The following is a 12,391-nucleotide window of genomic DNA, read 5'->3' as shown; positions in this document are numbered from 1 at the left end:
GAAAAAAAAAAAAAGCAAACCAGCAACCTGTCCAAACCGTATATGTCTTGTAATGACTGGTTATTATACAGAGCTCTAAACTGTACAGTGAGAGGTGAAGTGTTTTTCAATTTCAGAAAACTTTAGTGTCAGTTTACTGTTCAAGGGCGTAAAATCATTCAAAGCGATTCACTGTTTTATCTTCGCAATGCATCAGAGCCCGACCATATCTAACTCGCATAACACTGTTACACTTCCTGTCCTGCAGCTTTCAGAGACACTGGTCCCTTTGGACGTAAACCTCACTTAAAGACCCCATGAATGTTTTATTGTAGAACCCGACTGCCGAAAATAGCCATTCTAAAGAGCATCTGATTGGACAGAAATGTGTATGCATCCTTAAATGCAGGATCATTTTTGATCTATTGTGATTCAAATATGTTTATGAAAGATACATTTAAATGTGCATTTTAAATGTGTATATCTGCTCAACTTTTAAGAGTACAAGAGCATATAAATGACCTCAAAACTAATAGGCAGACAAAAAGCCACAAAACTCTTCATTTTGAATTCATGTTTTTTTTTTTTTTTTAACAATTTATGAGTATCATTGCACTAGATAACACAATCAAATGAAGCGGCATGTATTTTGCAAACAAACATTTCACAAAGTGTGTGACGTTTTAAAATAATGAACCGTTACGGTGTTCAAAATGAATACAAGAAGTATTAGAGGACACTTTCTGATCGTCAAACAGAAGAACTAGACCTGTGGTTACTTTGCTCAACTACTAAATCAACAGGAGACAAAAACAAGTTAGTTGAAGGTTTAACATCATTTGTTATAAAGATGCGACTCGGTTTGGTCTTTTGCTATCTAATGTAATGATACAGTATTCAAGTTTGACTAAAGTCTCTGAATACTTCTTAGGGCCACTGTAAATCACTTACGATTAAGCAAAAATTTTAAACAGATTACCCAATTTACTGTGAGAGACTTTTCATTGGATTATATTTTAAGAGTTTGCACGTTTACAGTAAATGAATCTCTGTTTGCTTGATGTACATGGTCAGGAGATACAAGGTGTTTCATACAAGGTGCTAAAGGTGAATCATTGAAAAGCTTTGCGTCTTATACGATCAAGCCTTTACCACACCCAGCTTCACCTTCTGACTCAAACTACTTGTCGCAAAGTAACTCATCCTCACTGCCACAGTTTTACAGGCTTTAACCTTCCAGTCTTTCCAATCTACCTTTTTGTTGATTCAGGAAACTGCTTCTTTTTAATTCCTCGGCACTATACAGCGGTGCTATGTATTAACCTCCAAACTCTGAGACTCTGTGCCTGATGCTTTGCTTGTCAACCATGTTCAGTGTAAAACTACTCAACAGAAACATTTATAAGACGTGCAGTAAAGGTTTCCAACTGCCTACTGGTCCCTAACCTCAAACACAAATAGTGATTGTCCGTGGTACATCAGAAATCGTCTTTTCCTTTACTTCATGTTATTGCAAACACATCTCTCGGTGAGCGCATAACATTGAACGAATTTGAAAATGTTTCTTTTCAGGTGGAACATTTGTTGGTAGATGTTTTATATTTTGTACATTTGTAAGTAACATATCATGTAAATAGAAAGAGACCACAATTTAATTCATCTGGGGGATTTTGTAGTCTTTGTAAAGCCCTAATAAATGGTATTTGGTGTCACCTGAGCATTGAGTGTTGATTCATTATTTATATATTTATCAAAATGATTTTATAATTATGTTTTGTCTTTTTTTTTTTTAAATCTATGTTTTATGTGTATGTCATATTTTGTGTGGCAAAGTACTATTCAGTTCAGTTTTACCAATAAATGATTCACTCATGAACCTTGTTGTGCCCTCTCGTGGTTCTGGAAGTAATAGCATCACGACTGCGCTGTGGCCTCAGCTTATTCTGAATTCATTACAGTGTGTTAAGACCAGAGTACATTGCTTGAGACTTGTGATGAGCTGAGGTTTCAGGGTGTCTGATTTGCAATAACCCTACTGCATGCATTAAGAAAGCAATATTTAAAATAAGCACATTTTTAGATTGACTTGCGATATTTGTAGGGTCTTTTTTACGTTGCCAAGCTTCTGAAATTGCATACTGTCTTAATAGAATATGTAATTGCATTGCAGCCTTTACAGTATATTCTTTATGGAAAGTGCATTCTATAAAGAATGAATGTGTGTGAATGTAATCCAGCTGTACTGCATGTGATGTGACCTACAGCTCATTCACTGCAATAATCGTGGCTTCATATAGTCAAGCCTCCATTGGATGCGCACTTCAGAATCTCTCTATTTTGTCTAATTTTCACATATGCATTCTTTGTGTTGTATTACTATGCTTGGTTGCTAATGAATGAATCAAACAATCAATAAATGTGTCAGATGATCTGTGGAAATAATGCTGGCATGATTGACCTCTGTGTGATCTGTAGTCTGACAGGCAGGTCCGCAATAGATGACTGCATTACTATAGAAGTGCTAATAAAGATGTTGTATTACCACCACACTTTATTCAATCAGGTGTCCTTTAATGAAACTTGTGAAGGGGTTTATTCTCTTCAAACTGACTCGGTGTCTTGCTTTGTCAGAGCAGGAACAATCAGAGGCTTTTTCCCAAACAATGACCTTAAATATCAAAGGGAATGAGGCGTCTCAGCACGGCCTGTTTGTGATAGCTGTAGTTTAATGTACACTCTTAAAAATAAAGGTGCTTCACGATGCCATAGAAGAACCTTTTTGTCTAAATGGTTCCATAAAGAACCTTTAACATCTGAAGAACCTTTCTGTTTCACAAAAGGTTCTTTGTGGTGAAAAAAGGTTCTTCAGATTACAAAAAGGTAAGCAAGAGATGGTTCTTTAAAGAACCTTTGACTGAATGGTTCTTTGTGGAACCAAAAATGGTTCTTCTATAGCATCGCTTGAAGAACCTTTTTGAAGCACCTTTATTTTTAAGAGTGTACTAAGTGACATGCATTAGCATTATGTAGAAGTATATTTGTATATAGAAGTCTTAAATATTAGCAACAATACCCTGTTTAATTCTAAACGTTAAAGAGGGATGGAAAAAGCCATATAAAACTAAACTATTGCATGTATATTAGCCTTTAAACATTTTGTGTGTGTGTGATATTTTGTATATATACTCTCATTCTGACGGCACCCATTCACTGCAGTGTATCCATTGGTTGGCAAGTGATGTAATGCTAAATTTCTCCAAATCTTTTCCCATGAAGAAACAAATCTATCATCATCCATCTTGGATTGAAATGAAATTTTCATTTTTACCTTTTTTTCCTTTTCTTTTTCAGGAGTAAATTTATGTCATGAGTGTACCCTTCTCCTGACATTGGTACAAACAAACAAAGTAGATAAAATGTCTTAGCCAAGCGGAAGGTGTCTGCTTACTTTCCGGATCGTACACTGCTGAAGAAGTGATGAAAAACTTTTGAGTGTAGCGGTGTAGGGCTGATTGATGCTCTCCGTTCCTTTCCCAGCATCACCCTGAGCTTCAATCTCTCTGGGCTTTCACTTGTCAGATAAATAAATGGCTTATCAGTGTCTAATTTCATAATAGCTAATTATTGATCTGCATGAGTTGGCAGTGTAATTGAAATGAGGCTGGAACATTGTGTCTCAGAGTGCTGAGAAAAGAGACGACCTCACAGTGAATCATTTTCTCTGGTTCACAAAAGACGTCAGTAGATTTGTCCCCTCCGGCAGATGAAGAATTTGCAGTAGATTAAAACTCTTCGCTATGTTGATTACATGAGGTGATTTGATTAGTGGAAACATTTTACCTGCTTACCTCGAATAGACTACACAGTACGCTAAAAAAAAAAAACAATTCCCATCAGCAAACCGCAAAACACCTGTTTTTGGTAAAGCAATTTCATGTTATAACAAATTGGTACTTTGTCAAAATAAGCTAAAGAACAAAAAGTTTACGCGTCAAGGAATAACGAACTATCAGATTCAAAAGTGTAAGATATGTATTATAAATTATTCAGACTCTATCTATTGAACTTTCACCACAGTCAGACAAAAATTTCTGCAGTGCTAACAAAACTATATTTTCTTCATATCATGCATGTATTAAATGTGCTAGGCATTTTGTTTTTTGGTGTTGCGATATAGAGTTTCTATCAAGTTCTATGAAGCACAATAATTTAAAATGAAGACAAAACATTGAAATGTGGAATGAAAACCTTCAGTATGAAGACTGACAATGTTAACAAAAGTAAGAACACCGCCATGAAGTTTTATTAAAAAGTGTATTTTAATTCCTTGCATAATTTAAATTGTTATGCAATTTAAATTGTCTTATTTCGGGACATCGGGACAGTCAGATTTGCTTAAAAATACATATTTATATTTCTGTTTTGTTTCATTTTAAAAGTGATTCCAGTGATCTCTGATATGTGGGCATGTTCTTTTAAAAACGACTTGCAGATAAAGATTTCAGTTTCAGTGAATCAGTGATCTATAGCACTTTGGGAAAGAAATTAAATGCAAATAATACTAATTTAAAAAATGCTCATGATCACGACTTTACTGTTTGTTGAGCTAATCAAAAGCAAAATAAATCAAGCATATTTAAAATCCTTCGTTTTCAGTGGGCTGTGAGTCGTAGAGGTCAGTTGCTAATAATTATAATCTACAAAGACCCATGAGATCATATAAAATGAAAAACAGCATGCAGAGTTGCAGTGATTGCATGAGAACGACAAAGTCTTCGCTATTAAAAAAAACTTTTTTCAGAAATAATAAAAAGTGCCTTTGTGTGGCATAATGAGGTAAATTATAGCTTGAGCGGTTGGTGAAAATTACAGGGTGTCAGTCATTTCTGTGAGTTGCTCTTAAACACCCACATTAATTATATCGGCTTCACATCAGTCAAGCTTTTATCAGGTGGGTGTCTGAGAATCCTGCTTACTGAATCCAATGTTTCAGCGGAAATAGATTGTTGTGGCTTGTTTTTGTAAATAGGCTATTCACTGTAGAAAATGTAGTACCGTGTTAAAACTTTTCACGGAAAACGGCTGACTTAGTTGTCTCTACACTTCAGAAGTTTGGGGTCTGTAGTCCCACCCTGAGCTGAGAGGACTTTTCTACACAAAAGAGTCTCTGTTTCAGACCCACCAGCCATGCTAAAGTAGTACCATCTTTAAGGTACAGGTGTCGTTTCTTCTTCCAACAAAACTCTGAGACTACAAAGTACATAGACCCTAGAGTGGTGAACCAGCCTCAAACAGGCAAATCCAGCCTTCCAGTGCTTGGTTGGGTACATGTATAAGGGTTGATAAGTGAAGTGTGCTGCTGTCAGGCAGGCCTGTTCAGTGTTTGCACAGTTCAGGTCAAAGACATTATATATAGCATGTGATCTCTGACTTCATCACATGCATATCCTCTTGTATATCTTCTGATGGTCTCAGAGGAGGAGAGATAAGATGGGTGAGAATCTGGATGGAAAGATAAGGCAGAGGAGGGAGGCAGTAAAAGAGATCTCACATAAACATACAAGTTCACATTTAAGACCGTTAATCCCACATACCTTAAAAATAATAGAGTCTGATACAGTGGAATCTGAAAATAATGCATTATTATTATTATTATTATTATTTTTACTTGTAAATAAACTAAACCAGTAAGCCTCAAGTAGCCGTGGTGTAGGCCTATAGTTTATAATTTAGAACAGTTAAGGAGAGCTGTTGGGCATGACGTGGAGTAGAGTGCCTAAAACCCTCTTCACGGAGGTTATTGTTTTTATAAAACTTTTTGAATGCACTTGTAGCTCACATGTTAAATCAGAATTCGCAATGAAATCTGATATCTTGAAACAATTTCTTTGGCACAGTAGCAGGATTATAGTGTCTGCCAAGCAACAATACTGATGTAATGAGGTCACAGGTGTATGTTTTTATAATAATTTACAGCGGCTTCAAACACAGCTCAACAAATCATAATCAAGTGCATAACTATCCCTTTATTTATAACGATTGTTTTAGAACTTTGAAAATGAAATTAGGAAGGGATATTTAAGATTCTGCATATATCACTTATCTGCTAATCAAATAAGAAAAATTGTAACAAATGTGATCTCATCACAGGTCCATTTTTTTTCTCTTTCCTGCATGATTCCTTCATATTAAATAAAATAATAAAATTGTACAGTAAATAATAATAATTACAATAAAGAAAAAGAAGAAAAGAAAAGAAAAAAGAACAGTTTTATTTATTTTATTTAGGCTATTTATTTATTTTTTTTGACTATTTTGACTTGGATTAGCCTATTTTGCTTCCATGTTTTAAGAAAACATCCTAAAAACACATTTAAGTGTATATTTTATTACACTTTATTGTCTGTAGATTTCAATTCAATCAAGGCTATAATACATATTTTAAAAGCCAGTTTTTACAGAATGAGTTTTTTTTTCTCCCATAAATCTCCACATCAATAGAACTTGCATAGGCTAACCCAAATTTTACAGTTTTATTCCTATCTATATTTTGAATGTTTTAATTGAGGATGTTTTTCATGTATATAAAGGGGTGGACAGATAAAACAGAGTTTAATCATTATTATAGATTACTGGTAGGCTATCATACAGGCTAAGACAAACATGATGAATAAGCAATTGTCAGTTAAAACTGAATTTAAAAAATCAGAACGATTTACGAGTGAACCACGCTGTTGTGTCAATTCCTTTGAACGACTCCAAAACGAATCGTTTGAATCGGTTCGCGATTCAGTCTGAATCATTCTGACAGCTCACGCACGCCTTTAATCGTTTTGAGCGGTTTCTTTCAGTAATTAAAACGTTAACGAATGACTTTAAAAGACAGGGAAAAAACAAAACAAAACGCGCTAGACAAAGTAAAAATTCACCTAGAATCCATTGAAACCAAACCTGTAAAAGGTTCATAGCATTTGTTGGCGATGGAAGAGGCGTTTATGAAATTCCACCTGCATGTGCAGCTTGTGAACGAGTCACCTCAGGTAAACAAGTACATTAAAACGTGTAAAATGCCAAAAAGTAGCCTACCTTGACATTACTTGTGCCATGTTAGTACCATGGCATTCTTCGAAGTAAATACTATAGGTATATAGTTTATAGTAATAATTGTTAGTAAATAAAAGTGTCATGTTACCGTTTGATACAGTCACAATACAAATGATACTGTCACAGTAGACTGTACATAGATTTCCTTTACTGTACAAGGAAATCATCGCTAGTAATGTGTCATGAATAACATGTTATGCTTCAATGTGTTTTCATGTTTTTTCAATATTTTCACTAGGCTACTGTAACAGTTAGGACCCTATTTTAACGATCTAAGCGCATGGTCTAAAGCGCACGGCGCAGCTGCACTCAGGGCGTGTCCGAATCCACTTTTGCGTTTGTTTTTGGGAAAACGGTCTGTGTGAAGGGCGCATGGTTTAAACGGGTTGTCCCTATTCTCGTAATGAGTAATGGGTGTTTTTTGGGCGTAACGTGCCATAAACCAATCAGAGTCTCATCTCCCATTCCCTTTAAGAGCCAGTTGCCTCCTGCCATGGCGGATTCGCTGTTTACACAGCGGAATTTGCAAGTGCAAAGACAGAAAGCGTCTCCAGAGAGGAAACGGAGCTGCTCGTGTGCGAGCAAATAGGTAGCCTATTCTGATACATGCAATGACTATCCATTATGACATGTAGGCACATTTATATTTATGTAGCCTACACAATAGTAATCTTTTACATTGCAATCCTTTAATTTTTAATATTTGTCATGTTTGTGTGCTGCTGTGCGTCCATGTGTGTGTAATAAGCAGAGTGTACGCCGCGCTGTGGACCCGCCTATACTTACGCATTCTTTAAATAACAAAAAAACTACTGGGCCATTGACTTTAGACCAGGTTTTTGTTGGTCAATGGCGCAGTCTATTTTCAGTTCCTCAAAATAGCAACGTGCCAACAATGCGCCTAAACACACCTCTTTTTTAGACCAGCACGCCCATCATGGGTGCACAAATGGGCGCAAATGCATTTGCTATTTAAACAACGTGGCGCAGGATGGGAAAATGAGAACCAAGTCGGGCTGAAACTAGCAAAAACACTTGCGCCGCATTGCGCCGGGTGTATGATAGGGCCCTTAAAGTTTAACTTTGTACCACTTACTGTATGCTTTCATTTGTCTTGCATCATCTAGGTTAGTCATTTCATATATCTGTTGTCATATCTGTCAAAAGTGTCCATTAATTGAAATAATTCACAGTGAATTGAAACACACCGAAATGGCCCAATATTTATTATTAGCACTTTACATGGACCAACATTTAAAACAATTTGACATACTTGCATAAATTGCATGTTTTTTTTTTTCTTTTTCAGTCGTCGATTCAGAGTGGGTGTAAAACTGCAAAAAACATGGAATAACAAAACTTGATTGCTCCCATTGTAATCAACAAATTTGTCTGCACTGACAGTTTGCAGGTAACTTTTAAAGGTAATATTCCTCAATGTTGGCCATCGCATCCCATTATATCTTAATGTTAGTGCTTTATCACACATACCAGTTAGAAATCAAATATATAACCAGTGAGTCCCACGTACTTGTGAATCCTCCAAACCATCAGCACCCATTACTAAAGCAACCCACGGGAATCTTCACGCAGTACCTTGTAGCCTTATTGACTAAAGGCTTAACAGATTCTCTGTATCCATCATGCTCTCCTGCCTGTAAACCGGTGTCTTAGCGATCGTCTCCCCTCCATGTTTGGCCAATGAGATGTGCTGGAGAGATGAGCCGAATGGCCTCCCACCCCATACTTATCTGCCAGAGCCTGAGCTCCATTTCCAGCGCACAAAAGAAACTATTAGAGCCCAGAACCTGCACAGGGTGCAGTGCTGAAAAGGAAGAAGAATTAGCAAGTCTAAGTGTGTGCAGAGAGAGTGAGAAAGAAACGACTGGAGGTCTGGCTCAGGTCACCTTCATAGATTGAAGGGGATAGGAGTCACCTGGGCCCATATGCAACAGAAATCTCAGAGTGAGAGCGCTGACGTGGCATCAGCTCCCTGCTGTCCATAAGATCAGCATTTCAGATTTCTGCATTTACACAAATTTACATGAAAAGTCACTTTTATTTCTCCCAACTCTAGTGCCAAAAAGTTTATTGGTATATTGGAAATCTACCATGTTCATGCAGTGCTTCTGGGCATGTAATGTAACATCACGTAACCTAAAGGTCACCTTAAACAGTGCTTTTATCACTGGGTAGCAAAACACAGGAAGCTCTAAGAGGATTTGCCATAGTCTGTTCTCCAATCACACATCCTCTTCATTGAAAAAAATCAGCAATCAAGAGAAAATCACGGAGGAATTCATGTCATATAATCATCATTTGAGATAATTGCACCTAGGCCAGTGTAAATGCAGCGACATGCCTCTTTACATGAACAATCTTCATGACCTGCAAAGTGCTTGAACGGGCCATTATGCTAGTCAAGGTTTCTTGCGGCAAAAACAGTCATAAATTAGTTTTTTTTACTTGACCATGTTTCACCCTGTCTTCCTACCTTTTGCTGCCTTTTAAGACTTTAAATATGTAAATGCATTAGTCATGACTCATACACCTTTTTAAATACAATTTTGTCTCTTCTGTGGGCACCTGGAGGTGTCAGACTGAATGACACTCAATTATAGTCAAAATCAGAGGTATCCAACCACCTGAGGCTTATCTGAACAGCTAAACAGAAATAAATCTTTTTGGTAGCCTCGGTGTTTATTAGCATTTATTTAAAAGTGATTTTATTTATACATTGATTCATTTTACTTTCTTTGATAATTAGCATTGAAATAAGAATAAGAGAGGTAGGAAATATGGCAATTTACAGTAGTGATGAGTTTTCACAAAATGCTAAGTAATTAAGGAAACAGTTATTGAGCTTTCCTGACCTTTCTACTCAGTCTTACTCATAAATATTACATTAGTGTTTGTTTAGAAGAGTCTTTTTTCTTTTCTTTAAGGGCCACTTATAAAGCTACTCAAAGATTTTGTGGCAAGAACAGTAATTTATTTTTTAACAACCATTTTTTTTCTGACCCTTAGGATTAAACGTCCATTTTTTGGTGCTCTGCTTTTAAAAATTTACCTTTCGCATTTGAAATGATCAACAGTGCTTTTGTCTGCTCACAGATGATCAGGGATCTTGTTCAACCATTCATTTCTAAAGCCGGGATCCTTCAGACGATTATGCAGAGTGTTAGGTGCTGCACACATCCAGGAACTACTAAAGGTTTGATGACCTTTCCTATGCTTTTCACTTATATTGTTTAGCTTTTCTGGGGTTTATTAAGAATAATAGTGTCTTTATTGCAATTTCTGCCTCAACATGACTGAACAGACCCAGTAGGTGTCATTTTGTGAATATGGGCAGTCACATGTATGTACTGCATTCTAAAATTCGAAACTATTCTTTCACCATCTATCCATGCTGACCAGCTACTTCTAGGGCTGCTCAAAATTTGATAGTCCATTTCATTCTGATGTATGTCATAATATATAAGAAACAGATAACTCCATAATCTTCTCAAGGGATTGTTGTCAAGAGACATATATAATGTAGTCTACAAGATACGTTTTCTACAGGCATTTTTCAATAGTAAGTTTGTCTTTTTGTGGTATGACAGATTGAATAAAGACCAAGATATATAGAGACTGCTAAATAAACGTTGCCCTTTCTGATCTTTCAGTTTACTCTAATATATTGTGCAATCTAATATTTAATGCAAACACATCAACATCACTTTTGTTCATACTTGAAGTGCGAAAACCTATTTATGTTTCTTTAGTACGACAATCCTTGAGGCTACACTAAGTAACATTGAGACTTAGGAAGAGAGTGAAATGGAAAATTCTGCGCAGTTTATGCAAATTTGTAGCTACATAAAAAAATACGCATAAAAAGTAACTGGACATCTGTTTTTAGAATGTGCCAATTTACAGATGCAAAAGGGTCTCAGTGTCTGTTCTCAGTGTCTAGTCTCAGTTCCACACATTACATTTGTCTCCTCAGTCTTTAACAGGCATCCGATAACATGAGGCTGAAAAAATAAATAAAATAAACAAATGCAATTACGCTCATAGACACAACTGTCCAGTGTGGTGAAAAATGTGTGAAGAAATGTGTCAAAGTATAAAATGGAGAAAATTGCATCTCCATAGCCAAAACATCAAGCATGCTGAAATCAGTGGAGGATACATAATTTTGAGAAAATGAGGCATGGGAGTGGACACAACAAGATGTAAACAGCCTAAAAATATCACAAGCACAGTAGTCAAGGTACAGCTTCCTGAAAGATGCATTAAAGAGCTTGTGTATACAGTGCACTGAATCTATTTTATACATGTACAACAAACAAATGGGGCTTCGTTCTCTATTATAAAACGTGCTGGAGAAGTTTTGGTTTTGCTGTTATGCATGCAGCACTGTAGGATTGGATGTGTGCCCACCAACCTGTAATGCACAAAGTGCTAAATGCAGATTGGTCTACAAGTGGCTAACATGAACATTTATTGCTAGGCTGCAGGCTGCTCAAAGGTCACTGTTAAGGCAAAATTGAATCAAAAGCTCATTATAAATGATTTTTTGCTTAAGCCCAAGCAGGATAATACTCAGGTTGCCTATGTGTATTGGTCTCTGCTGATTATGGGAGTGCACTTGTGTTTTTCTCACTCTCTCCAACCGAAGGTGTGCCATGTAGTCCCATGGCCTGCATGGCACATACGTTAAGGTGGAGGATAGTGGATATACAGTCATGTGAAAAAGTTAGGACACTCTATTGAATTCCATGGTTTTCTGTATCAGGACATAATAAAAAAAATATCTTGTCCTTGGCAGGTCTTAAAATTTGGAATATAAAACCTCAGATGAACAACAACACACAACATATTACACCGTGTCATTATTTATTTAACAAAAATAAAGCCAAAAAGAAAAAGTCATGTGTGACAAAGTTAGGACACCCTTACTGTTAACATAGGAATTAAGAGTGTAATGGTGCGTTCAAGTCATGTCGGATAGATCGTATTTACGAGTTGAACGCACATGAACGCCACCACAAAGTCGTTATTACGAGTGGGAAACTCAAAATTTTCTTTAAGCCCCGAGTTTCCGAGTTGGGGGCGTGTCAATGAGAAACATGGCGGAATCGATGGATGACACGTCTGTAGTTGACGGTAATTTTTTGTTAAATTGATAGTTTAGTTGTCCTATAAACTTAAATTGGTCATGTTCTTGTTACGCAGCTAGTTAATGAAATCCAAGTAAAAAAATGCTATCATTTTTGCACCTATCTTTAGAAAAATCTTTTGATTTGCCATGTTGCAT

At 36.4% G+C, this 12,391-nt stretch overlaps 1 long non-coding RNA gene across 1 annotated transcript in view; it reads left to right on the top strand.

Moving 5' to 3' along the window:
- Positions 1-6,885: 6,885 nt before the first annotated feature.
- Positions 6,886-12,391, top strand: part of LOC107755910 (uncharacterized) — an 18,386-nt gene continuing 12,880 nt past the window's right edge. The window contains exons 1-2 of the long non-coding RNA XR_001641752.1: positions 6,886-7,019; positions 10,198-10,297. This is a non-coding gene — a long non-coding RNA (uncharacterized LOC107755910). The remainder of the gene's footprint in view (positions 7,020-10,197; positions 10,298-12,391) is intronic.

The sequence above is a fragment of the Sinocyclocheilus rhinocerous genome, unplaced genomic scaffold (assembly GCF_001515625.1).
Source record: "Sinocyclocheilus rhinocerous isolate Xijiao unplaced genomic scaffold, SAMN03320098_v1.1 scaffold412, whole genome shotgun sequence".
Lineage (NCBI taxonomy): Eukaryota > Metazoa > Chordata > Actinopteri > Cypriniformes > Cyprinidae > Sinocyclocheilus > Sinocyclocheilus rhinocerous.
This window is presented reverse-complemented; position numbering and strand designations above follow the sequence as displayed.